Source organism: Rhinolophus sinicus, chromosome 17 (genome assembly GCF_057876585.1).
Source record: "Rhinolophus sinicus isolate RSI-liver-muscle chromosome 17, RSI-T2T, whole genome shotgun sequence".
In the NCBI taxonomy this organism is placed as follows: domain Eukaryota; kingdom Metazoa; phylum Chordata; class Mammalia; order Chiroptera; family Rhinolophidae; genus Rhinolophus; species Rhinolophus sinicus.
The window spans coordinates 104,277,356-104,290,306 of NC_142517.1; the positions used below are offsets into that span (position 1 = coordinate 104,277,356).

A 12,951-nucleotide genomic window follows, 5' to 3' on the forward strand; every position below is an offset into this window, starting at 1 on the left:
AAAACAGAAACAGACTGATAGATACAAAGAACATTTTGATGGTTGCCAGATGGGAAGGGGCTTGGGGTGGTGGGTGAAAAAGGGAAAGGGATTAAAGAGGTATAAATTGGTAGTTACAGAATAGTCATGAGGATGTAAAGTATAGCATAAGGAATATAGTCATAATATTGTAATAATTATGTGTCGTGCCAGTTTGGTACTAGACTAGTCAGGGAGAGTCACTTAAATTATGTAAATGTCCAACCATACTGCTGTAGACCTGACATTAATACAAAGTAATACTGAATGTCAACTGTAACTGAAAAATTAAAAGGAGCGGGAAAGTGAAGGGCAATAAGTGGCCCAAACTTCCAGGTATAAAACAAATAAGTCACGGGGATGTAATGTAAAGCATAGGGAATATAGTCAATAATACTGTGATAGCACCATACGGTTTCAGATGGTTGCGGGACTTATCATGGTGATCACTTCTTTAGGTATGTAAATGTTGAATAACTATGGTGTACACCTGAAATTAATACAATATTTTATGCTAACTATATTTTAAACAAAGAGCTTAAAAAAAAAAAAAAGGAAAACAGAAAATTCCAGAACTCCTCTCCAAACTTCCCCATCCAAACTTCTCCCATAGTGGGGCACTTCCAGGCACTCTTCCCAGGTTAATCTAATTTACTTCAGTCCCATTCCGATTCTTTATAATAAGGTGTGGTACATTTAGTTTCTCCCAGTTCCTGTCAGTGGGTCGTACTCTTCCCGGTGGGCCTCAGACCTGAACCCCACTAGTTTGAAAAAGGGTTTAGTGCCTAACAAGGGTAATTAACAAATGGCGTTTTTGTTCCAATGTCAGAGAGCACAAAGACCTGCTGGTCTCCCCTCTTTCCTGGCCCCCCTCGCCCCTCCCTCCAATGCTGTCGAATAGGAAACAAAATGCCTGGGCCCCGGCCTGAGTGTCTCCGATCAGCATTGCTTCGCCAGGGTCCATTGCCCAAGCCAAGAGGGTGGGGTGGGAGCAGACTCAAGCGAGCCAGCTCTTGCGAAAGACTGGTTTCTTGGCTTCGTTTCCGTGCTCAGTAATCCCCTCAGCACAGCTCTGGAAACTGCCTGTCCCTGATTAGAGGCAACTGTCGACTTGCTCTTTTTCTGTCACATCGCGTCGGAGCCCTGACAACTTGTTAGCTTTATCTCCCCCTCCCTCTCGTTTTCTATTTGGAATCCGCCCAGAGCGGTGCTCACAGCCGTGCCCCCGCCCCCTGGACCACCGACCCGCCCACTCCCAGCGTGGGGGGCGGAGTCCGAGGCCGGGGACCCTCCGCCCGGGGGAGTGTCCGCGCCAGGGCCACGCCCCTGAGTCTGAGCCCCGCACCGCCCCCTCCTCTCCGCACCCTCCTTTGTTTTTAATTGGAAACATCCTCCTGTTTCTCTTCCCTTTCCCGGCCCCACTTCCCGCTCCTGCGTGGATCAGCTCAGCGCCGAGGCCGGGCGTCGCGGGAGCCGAGCCGACGGCGGGCCGGGCGGTGAGTGGGGGCGGGCGGGCGGCGACTCGGGTAGAGGCCGGAGGCGGGTGTCCGCGGGGGGCGCGCGGCGTCTGGCCCCGCAGTGCCCGGTCCGCGGCGCCGCATCCTCAGGTGGTTGCGGACGTTTCGAGGCTCCCGGCGCGCGTCTGCAGGGGGACGCGGCAGGCGAGGCGCGTCCAGTCTAGGTTGGGGACCTGGGCCCCTGGTTATTAACCCCCCCGGCAGTGGCTCCTGGACGAAGGCTGTCTGCTGGGGAGCCCGTTGGGCCCGAGAGACAGGCGCTCTGGGGGGCTGGCTGCGCGCCCGGCCCCGCGCCCCCCTCCGGCTTCTGCGGCGGGAGGAAGGCGCGCCGGGCGCGGCCGCCCTCGCCACCCGTTCGCCTCTGTCCGCGGTGGCTCCGCTGGTGGGCTCCGCCTGCGTCTCGCAGGCATCCCCTCCGTGCAGCTCTCGGGCTGGAGCCCGGCCGATTGACAGGTCAAAGGGTTTACCGTAACTTCTTTACCTGCTGGAGGGCGGAGGGGCGGGGTTGCGGAGAAGATCAGTCTCACCTTAGCCATGAGGGCACACTGGGGAGATGGGATTTATTCCAGGGTGTACTTGACTTGTTTCTTAAAATAAAACGTATGTATTCAAGACTTAGATTTTTTCTTTCATTTATTTTCTGGTCTTGTTTATCTTCTCAGGATCCAGAATTTAATTGAGTTTTTAATTTTGTATTGCATGTTTCAAATGTAGCCACCCCAACTATAACGCACTAAGGTTGATTTCCCACCTCCTTACAAGAGTATAGATTCAGTATTTTAAATTGGGTGTTGCTACATTAGGAATAGAAAGATGACCTCCATCTATCATGGTTAATCTTGAAACAGCAGCATTATTTCCATTAAATCTGGAAAAGCCAAGACCGCTCATCATCACCTGTGCCATTGTTGTGAATTACACGGAAGAGGATATTAACATTCTCTTTAGCAAAAAACACCGAATGATCACTTTAACCCATAATGTGATTGTATACCTTGAATGTCTACAGGAAAGAACTGAAAGTCTCATAGGAAAAAAATAAGAATTTGATCGTGTCCAATTGCTTCTAACCGTAATTTACAGATCTCAGTAGATGTTACATACATAAACTAGAAAATGCAATAGAACAAAATAAACTGTTCAATTTGTCATGAAATAACAGTAAATTGAAAAACATATTTAAAAAAGATACAAAACTCTAGGGACGTATGAAAATGCATCAAATATATATATGAGTGTGTATAGGTAAAAATACAATAAAATATATTTTTTATAGGTAACGATATCATTTCTCTACAAGAATGTATAAATTAATTGAATTCCTCACCATTTTTGTGTGTTTGTTTTCAAAGCAACTGTTTAGCTCATGTAGAAAAACACTTGTCAGGAAGATTTCAGTTAAAAGAAAAATGTTCAAATATGTGGGAACTTCACTGCATAATAAAAGGTATTATAATGCTATAGTGATTAAAAGGCAATGGAAGAGGGAATAGACCTACTGCTAGACAAATCAGTGAAACTGAAGAGACATAGTTGAGAATAATAGGAAAGCTGACATTTGATTAGCATACATTTTAAATGAGTGGGTGGGGAAGAAATAATATTTAATTATGGTTGGCCAATAAGGTATTTCTTTGGGAAAACTAATAATAAAACTGGAACTTTCCCCCACTCTAAACACACAAATGTAATCTAGATGATTTACTAATTTAAATATATGAAACCTAAAAGTAAAAGAAGAAAACCTGAATGAATATTTGTGAGCATGGCATATGAGAAAAGCATTTCTGAAGTTGATACCAAAACCTAAAGCAAGTCAATTCATAGCAAGAGAAATGCTATGAAGCAGTATGAAGACTCTCAGTCACACTAATTATCAAAAAAATGCAATTAAAGTGAGACAGCATTTTCCTGTTTTGGTAATTTTGAAAGTCTGATCATACTCGGTATTGTTAATGTGAGAAGAGAAATACATTCTTACAAACTCTTTGTGGAATGTATTGGTAGAACTTTTATATGGTGATAACTACCGTACTTTGCCGTGTATAATGCTCTCCTTTGTGTAATGGGCATCCACATTTTTGGACCAAACTTTTGGGAAAAAAATGTTTCATTTTAATTTTTTAATTCAAATTTTTATTTGTTTACATTTAGGTACTTGTTTTTTGTATTATAAAGGAATTTTAGCATTTATTTTTTAACATATGGTATAAGAAATTTTACGTAACAAATAATTATAAAACACGAACAGATACAAGGTGCAAGAAATTTTATGCACCGGTAACAAATTTATGGTATTTACACATCATAGAAGGCCAAGAACTATTTGTTGTTGCAGGTTCATCGTAAGTTCAACAAAACCGATGATCGTATTTTATATACAGGTATCGTTATTGATTTCTAGAGTTACACTTTTAATTCATAAGCATAAATAACATAATTAAAAACATTCATATAGATATGGAATTAGTTCTACCCGTGTAAAATGTGCATCCTTATTTCTGCCTCACAAATTTGGGCAAAAAAGTGTGCATTATACATAGCAAAATGTGGTATTAAATTTTTTGAATATTCATTCACTTACTGGAATTTATCATGTTTCTAAGTATACAAATAAAAATCTATGTCAAAGATGTTCACAGTACGATTTTTGGTAACATAGTAACTTGGAAACAATTCTATAAGTATTGATTGAGATTTGGTTATGTAATTTATGGTACATTCAAAGGTGGAAAAGTACTCCTATGTAGTTTAAAACGCTTGATAGCTCTAAATGTAACTTGGAAATATGTCCAAAGTACATTATAAGTTGTAACAAACACAAAAACCAAGTTTAAACAGTATATATATGTTTTATATAAGCATATATACTGTTTATATAAAACATACAGTAACAATACTTTTGTAAAAAAGACTGAATTATATTATGTATACATGTTCTGTTACATAGTTCTATAATGTATATATGTTTATAAGGAAAAAAATGATGTTACAATAGGAAAAGTAATAGTAAAGACCCTGAGAGTATAATTAGTAATTTATACAGAACAGTTCCTTTCTGGATGTATTAGTTGTCATTAACTGTAAAAGAAATGTATTCACAAAGCTTTCATAGTGTTCTTTTCATTTACTTTTTCTTTAAGTGTCGTTTTTCAGCTTCTTTCTTTGAAAATACCTCCATCTCGTCCCTTAATATGATTGCTGTGATGTTTCTCTTAGGCACACAGTTGAAAAGTTTTGCCTGAGGGATTTCACAATCTCTTAACTGGAAATGCAGAATTGTTCATACTCTGTATTTTAGCAGCATTGTACTAAAATTCACCTTTAAAGTACTCATTCTTGAGGATGAGGGAGAGATGCTAGCCTTTAAAAAGGAAAACAGCTAAAACTGAATTTAAAAAAATAAAGAATGCATGGCAAAAATGCAGTAAAAATAAATGACATTTGAAAAGAATTCTTAAAGTTCTCATACCATTCATATAAAGAACACAAAAAGGAAATTAAAAAGCTAGCAGAAAAGTGGACAGATGACAAACAGGTAATTCACAGAAATGGAGATACACCTGATGAAACGTAATAAAAACTCAACTTTTTCATTATAAGATGTGGAAAATATAACAAATGTATTTACCTTTCAGATTGGCAATTACAAAAGTTTTGATAAAACATCACAGTAGTGTAACACATTTCTGTCTGGCATGTGAATTGATTCAAATGTTTTGGAGTACAGTTTGACAATATATGTCAAAATGAAAATGCACAAAATTTTGATCCAGCAGTTCTGCTTCCAGGAATTTAATACTTAGGTACATAAAGAAGTATATGTTAATTTCAGCATTGTTTGTAGCAGCATACATTCAGGAACAATCTAAATTTTCATCATTAAGCAGACAGTTAAATAAATTAGGGTGCAGCTATTAAAAAAAGAATTAGGTTATGTAAACTGAAATGTGATCAACATCAAACCGAGATAAAAGTATGTAGAAAACAGCAATTTGTATTAAAAGGCATATATATATATATATATATATATATATATATATATATATATATATATCTGTCTGGTTGTCTTTTGAGATGGAAAATGGGGATCTAGGTAGGACGCCATCTTTTTTGTTGTATAAATGTGTGTACTGCTCTACTGATTTATTCCAGTGTTTGCAGATACTAACACCCATTTAAAGATATCTGTTTTTATAAATGTAAGGTTTCTTATCCAAATGGTTTAATTATAGGTCACATGACATCCTGTTTTGCCAGTTTTTAGTACTAGAAGACTAGCCAGAAAATGACACAATAAGGTATTATCTGGCAACCTTCCAGATATCATAATTGGCATGGTAATGTTTCCTTAAGTGTATTGTAGGAACATCATGATAATATTATTTCGATAATTTTTGAGACTCCAAGTAACAATATCATTTTCCCCCTTGAGAGCTAACATGGAGAGACCTGATAGTCTCTTTGAACGATTTAAACTGATGCATTATGTTTAAAAAAGTTATCTATCAGTTTGCTCCCATTTAATCTCATTCTTTTATTTTAAAATAGATCCAAATAACCAACTTCCAAAATTCTTAATATTTGTTAAAAAGAAGGAGAGAGCCAACCATAGACCTTTTGTTTGGAAGAAATGGTGTGACTAAAATAAGAAGTATGTTTATATAGGTTATAAAAACCTCACAATACCAGTTGAAAAGGTTTTGCCAACGTTTTCATTTGTTCATAGTGAAAATCTGTTTCTCTCAAGTTTCTTGTGGCATTGATTTCATGCAAAGATACAATTAAATACATATTCCACATATAGTTCTAATGAAAGATCATGGATATCTGGGACATTTCTGCATATTTTATCCCAAAGTAACAGACCTAGGTTTATCTTGTTAGTGCAAGCCTCTCTAATTGCTTTTTGAAGTAAGATGGTTTCTTAATTCCACCCTTTGTGACAGCAACCTATTAAGTTGCCAAGGAGAGAAACAGGAATGACTGAAATCCTTCATAGTCGTTGTACTTTAATCCGTTCATCTTGAGCCCACTCAACTCTCCAGTTCCCTGGTAACCAAGAAATCCATAAAACTACTCAACACAGTACACCATAGGAACCAAGATTTTGGCTTAAAGCTTATAAAAAGAATTGTACTTATAATGGTGTGTGAAACATTTCATCTTTGATGAACCCAGGGTCTTTTTAGTCACAGATTCACTGCAAGAGAGATTGCCAATTCGATTTATTACTGTTTATTTTTTCAAATCAGACTATAAAATATATACATTTTGGTACAAAATTTGAAGAGGAAGCATTGTTTATATTTTAGCATATTCTCTAAGTTTTAAGCACTTTTTAACAAAGTACATTGTAATTTTTCAGATTATTATAAGCATTTTAATGATTTTTACAAAACTATATCCATATTTTTAAAGAAATATGATTTATGAGGTTTTACTGTAATGTGTGTTCTTAACCATTGTGCTAGATATTTGTGTAGTTTACAATTATTACTGTTTCTATTCTCTATTCCTTTTATGAGAATGAGAATGTATCATTTGAGAGTCTTACAACATATTTTGGATTTCTTTTGAACTTTAGAGGAAATTCACTTGGTTTTACAAATGAGGTTTGAGGAAAAATTTAGGTATTTTATTAGTAAATTGAAGATTTAATTGAGTTTATTAAAATATGATTCCTTTAGAAGATGGACTTTTATTTGAATGGAGAAGGGATGTCACAGATCTGTAATTGTGGGGGTGGTGGGTGGTGGTGAGGGGTATATCAAAATTCTTTGGGAAATGGTTTCAAACCTCATATACTTAGGGAAAGAAGTCCCCTTCATTAGTGGTTCTCGAAGTGTGACCCTGAGCCAGCACCATCAGCATTACCTGGTCTGATATGGTCCAAGGCACATGTAGAACGGTTCCAAATTTCTGTTATACGCCTTCCACCCTCTTACTTGAGAATCATTGTACTTGATTGCTGAGCAGGAAGGAACTTTGGAAATATGCGTAAATTAGTTTGAACTTTCATACTTACATACTTGACACATACTTGTCCGCCTTCTGTATGTGATTGCAGCTCTCTCTATGAAACATTTACATAGGTTTCCTTCAGTTTTATTTGACACAATGAAAATTTTGTAATTTTTACAATGTCGCAGGAAGAAACTCAAACGTATTATTTAATACTATATTAAGCATATTTGACTATGTATTCTTAAATATTCTTGGTAATATCGGAGTGTTTAAGAAGGCAGATAAGTATACATTCGTTTTGGAAATATTAACATCAAATGGTGAGCTAATATTTGCAAAATCCTTGTAAGAAAATTGCATATTCTATTCATCATACTTTAAAAAATTTCTACTATCTCAAGTACCTTCAAATAGCTTTTTAAAAAAATATTAGTTTTAGGTGTACAAAACAGTGTAATAGACATTTACACCCCTCACAAAGTGATAACTCCTCTCCCTTAATCTATTACTCCTTGACATCGTATATATCTATTACAATTCCATTAACTCTATTCCCTATGCTGTACTCTATATCCTGTGACACTGTGCATATTAAATTATAGTTGACACACAGATGGCCAACAGGCATGAAAAATGCTCAATCTCACTTATCATTAGAGAAATGCAAATAAAAACCACAACGAGATGCCACCTCACTCCGGTCAGAAGGGCTATCATCAATAAATCAACAAACAAAAAGTGCTGGCGAGGTTGTGGAGAAAAGGGAACCCTGGTGCACTGTTGGTGGGATTGCAGATTGGCACAGCCACTATGGAAATCAGTATGGAGGTATCTTAAAAAACTGGAAATGGAACTACCTTATGACTCAGCAATTCCACTCCTGAGTATCTATCCAGAGAAATACAAAACGCTAATTCGAAAAAAATATATGCACCCCTATGTTTATTGCAGCCCTATTCAAAATAGTCAAATAGCTTTTTTAACAAAAGTCAAAAAAAAAAAAAAACCACAACCAAACATACACTTGATTTAATATCATAGTCAAAGAATATTTTCTTTAAAAATATCTTAGCAACTCGGCCCAATTTAAAAGTACACACTTTCAGATTTGGCTACCAAAGGTGTTAATTTTTATTTTCTCAGTTGTTTTTATATTGTTTTAATGTTGCAGGCTTATATACTCATAAAAGTTTTAAAAGTTTGCCCAGTAGAACAGTTCTGCAAATTTGATCACATTCCAGATTTTTTGAATCGTTTTCTTAGTTTATAATGTACATAAATATATGTTTCTATATTTGAATACTTAAATATGCACCGTAGTATAGATACTTAATTACTTAAAAAAACACTTTCTTCCCCGACTGGGTTTTGGTGGTTGTGACAGGCCCTTATCCAAGGAAGGAATAATAGGATGTATTTAAACAGGTGATGACTTTAATGAAAGGAGATGAGGTGGATTTTTCTGGGTTCATGATGCTTTATGATTCATATGCAAAGTTCTTAATGTAAACTATGTGTGCAGTAAGTTTGCAGCAGATTTCATCATTGTGAGAAGAATTGACCCCACGCAGTTGCACTCTAATATATGTGATAATTGCAATAGCTAAATCCCAGAAAGTTATTGACTTGGTAAACTTACATGGTGCAATCACCTTTTTTAAGAGGAGAAGGAAATCTTCTATTTTTATTTTAATGGTTCTCTAAATTTAAATGAACAACATAAATCATGGACAACATAAATCAATTAGTTTGCAAGTAGAGAATAAAAGATGGTACTGGTAAGATTTCAGCTATATAGGAAGTTACATTAACAGTTGGAATCCAGCATTATGATAAGGTCAGTCTTGGGGAAATTGCTTTATGAATTCCTTTCAGTTTATAAGATCCTTGAAAGATACATACTCTGGAGAGTTCACCACATTTATGACCTGTTTTCATTCAGTTCAAAATAGTTTCTTAATTTTCTTGAGATATCCTCTGACTGAATTATTTAGAAGTGTGTTGTTTCTAAGTGGTTGGAGATTTGCCTGTTATTGTTCAGTTAGTGATTCCTAGCTATATTACATTATGGTCAGAGAACAAACTTTGTTTGATTTTAACTCTTTGTAATTTTTAAAGGTTTGTTTTATGATCCAGAATATGGTCTTGTTGGGTGAAGTTTGCATGCATTGAAAGAATAGGTATTCTGATGTTGTTGAGTGGAATGTTCTACAGATATTAATGTTGGTTGATGATGTTCTAGTTCTTTAGTGTAATTGCTGATTTTCTCCTTTTCTGTGGATTACTGAAAGAGATGTTCAAGTCTCCAACTATAATTGTGGACTTGTTTCTTCTTTCAGTTCTGTCAGTTGTTGCTTCATGTATTTTGATGGTCATGTTAGGTATAATAATATTTAGGATTGCTGTGTCTTACTGGTATCGACTCCCAGTTTTAAATGATGGACCTCTTATCTGGTAATTTTCTTTGCTCTGAAGTATACTTGTGGAATGTTAATATCCCCCTCTCTCTCCCCCTCCCACCTCCTTCCTTTCCTCCTTCCCTCCTTTCCTTCCTTCCTTCCTTCCTTCCTTCCTTCCTTCCTTCCTTCCTTCCTTCCTTCCTTCCTTCCTTCCTTTCAATAAATTTATGAAGATAGACTTCACATATAAAATTCATCCATTTAAAGTTTATTGAGTTTTTCTGTATTCACAGTTTTGCTGCCATCACTACAATCTAATACTGGAACGTTTTTATAATTCCAAAAAGAAAAAAAGACCGATGCCCATTAGCAGTCATTTCACATTACTGTCACCATTCCTCCAACCCCTTGCAACAACTAACTTATTTTATATCTTTAGAGACCTGCCTATTCTGGATAGTTCATATAAAGAGAATCATACAAAGTACGATCTTTTGTGACTGACTTCTTTCACTTAAAGTTTTCAAGGTTCATTCAGGTTGTAGCACGTATCGGTACTTCATTACTTTTTATGGCTGAATAATAACGAGGTGTGATCAACAAATACAGTGAATGTTTAAATTTAAAAAATACAGTAAAAGACACGTTGCCATTAATCCCCCTTGCTTTGAACACATTTATCCCATCATTCTTGCCACTTTCTGAGGCAGTTCTGGAAGTCCTCTTTCATGAGTGTCTTTAGTTGTGCTGTCATGGCTGCCTACATGTCCTGAATCATTTTAGCTTTGGGGGAGAACCAGAAGTCACATGGTGCCAGATCCAGTGAATAAGGTGGATGAGGACACACTGTAATATTTTTATTTGACAGAAATTGCTGTACAAGAAGTGATGTATGACATAGAGCATTGTCATGATGGAGGATGATTTATGGCACACTTTAAAATACACTTTCTCTCAAACATAGCTCACACCCAACTGACTGCACCAAACAAGTTGAAACTTGTCACAGATTGTTACTAAGGTTCGATGCGCCGCTTTCCATATTGAAGATGCCTGCCTTTCCGTTGGATGATACTTGGCAGCAGTAGTCACCGTATTTTGTGATCACAACGGAAAGGCTCCGTGTCACATATCACTTCTGCTATGGCAGTTTCCGTCAAATGAAAACACGGTGTGTCCTCATCCACCTTATTCACTGGATCTGGCATCGTGTGACTTCTTGCTGTTCCCCAAAGTCAAAATGGCCATGAAAGGTAAACATTTTGAATGGATTCAGGACATCGAGGCAGTCATGACCTTGCAACTAAAGACACTCGTGAAAGAGGACTACCAGCACTGCTTCAGAAAGTGGCAATAATGATGGGATAAGTGTGTTTGAAGCGAGGGGGAATATTTTGAAGGGGATTAATAGCAATGTGTCTTTTACTTAATAATTTTTTTTTTAATTTAAACATTCACCATATTGTTTGATCACACCTATTCCATTGTAGGGATATATCACACTTAAAAATTTATCCATTCATTAATTGGTGGACATTTGAATTGTTTTTACTTTTTGGCTATTTTGAATAATGCTGCTATAAACATGTTTTTATGACAATGTTCATTTCTCTTGAGTATGTACTGACAAATACAATTGCTGGGGAATATGTTTAATTGTATTAACCATATTAAACTCTGTGTTTAATCTTTCAAGGAACGGCCAGACTTTTCCAGAGCAGCTATACCAGCAATGTTGGAGGGTTTCAGTATCTCCACATATTTGCTAACACTTGTTATTGTCTGTCTTTTTCATTATAGCCATCCTAATAAGTGTGAAAAGTAACTAATTGTAGTTTTGATGTGCATGTCTTTTAATGACTGATAATGTTTAGAATCTTTTTATGTCTTTATTGGCCATTCATGTAGCTTCTTTGGAGAAGTGTCCAAATCCTTTTGCTATTTTTCAGTTGGGTTGTCTTTATTATTGACTTCTGGGTTTGTTTGTTTACATATATATTCTCAATAAAAGTCCCTCACCAGACCTTTGTAGGATAAAATATGATTTGCAAATATTTTATCCTACGCTGAGTTTGTTTTTTTTTCATTTTCTTGATGGTATTCTTTGCACTTTAAACTTTTTAATTTTGGTGAAGTCCAGTGTATTGATTTCTTTTTCATTGCTTCCGCTTGGTGTCATAGCTGTAAAACCATTGGCTAACCCAAAGTCATGAAGATTTACTCTGGTATTTTCTTTTTTCTTTTTTTTTCTTTTTAAATTTTATTTTATTAAATTTATTGGGGTGACAATTGTTAGTAAAATTACATAGATTTCAGGTGTACAATTCTGTATTACATCATCTATAAATCCTATTGTGTGTTTATCACCCAGAGTCAGTTGTCCTTGCATCACCATATATTTGATCCCCCTTACCCTCATCTCCCACCCCCCACCCCCCACCCCCCTTACCCTCTGGTAACCACTAAACTATTGTCTGTGTCTATGACTTTCTGTTTCTCATTTGTTTGTCTTGTTCTTTTGTTGTTTTTGGTTTATGTACCACATATCAGTGAAATCACGTGGTTCTCTGCTTTTTCTGTCTGACTTATTTCACTTAGCATTATATTCTCAAGATCCATCCATGTTGTCACAAATGGTCTTATTTCATCTTTTTTTACCGCCGAATAGTATTCCATTGCGTATATATACCACAACTTCTTTATCCATTCATCTATCGAAGGACATTTTGGTTGTTTCCATGTTTTGGCCACCGTAAACAAAGCTGCAATGAACATTGGAGCACACGTGTCTTTATGGATAGATGTTTTCAGATTTTTTGGGTAGATACCCAGGAGAGGGATTGCTGGGTCATATGGTAATTGTATTCATAATTTTTGAGGAACCTCCACACTGCCTTCCATGACAGCTGCACCAGTCTGCATTCCCACCAACAGTGTATGAGGGTTCCTTTTTCTCCACAGCCTCTCCAACACTTGTTACTATTTGTCTTGTTGATGATAGCCATTCTGACTGGGGTGAGGTGATATCTCATTGTGGTTTTGATTTGCAC

At 36.6% G+C, this 12,951-nt stretch overlaps 1 protein-coding gene across 3 annotated transcripts in view; it reads left to right on the top strand.

Moving 5' to 3' along the window:
- The first annotated feature begins 1,280 nt into the window (after positions 1–1,280).
- PLSCR4 (phospholipid scramblase 4) overlaps positions 1,281–12,951 on the top strand; it is a 67,447-nt gene continuing 55,776 nt past the window's right edge. For 2 of the 3 annotated variants that reach the window (XM_088794699.1, XM_074333982.2), the window contains exon 1: positions 1,281–1,514. The gene's annotated coding sequence lies outside the window, so the exon portion shown is untranslated. Of the gene's footprint in view, positions 1,515–1,844; positions 1,989–12,951 lie in introns of those variants that run through there. The other variant, XM_074333987.2, reaches the window with a different exon arrangement.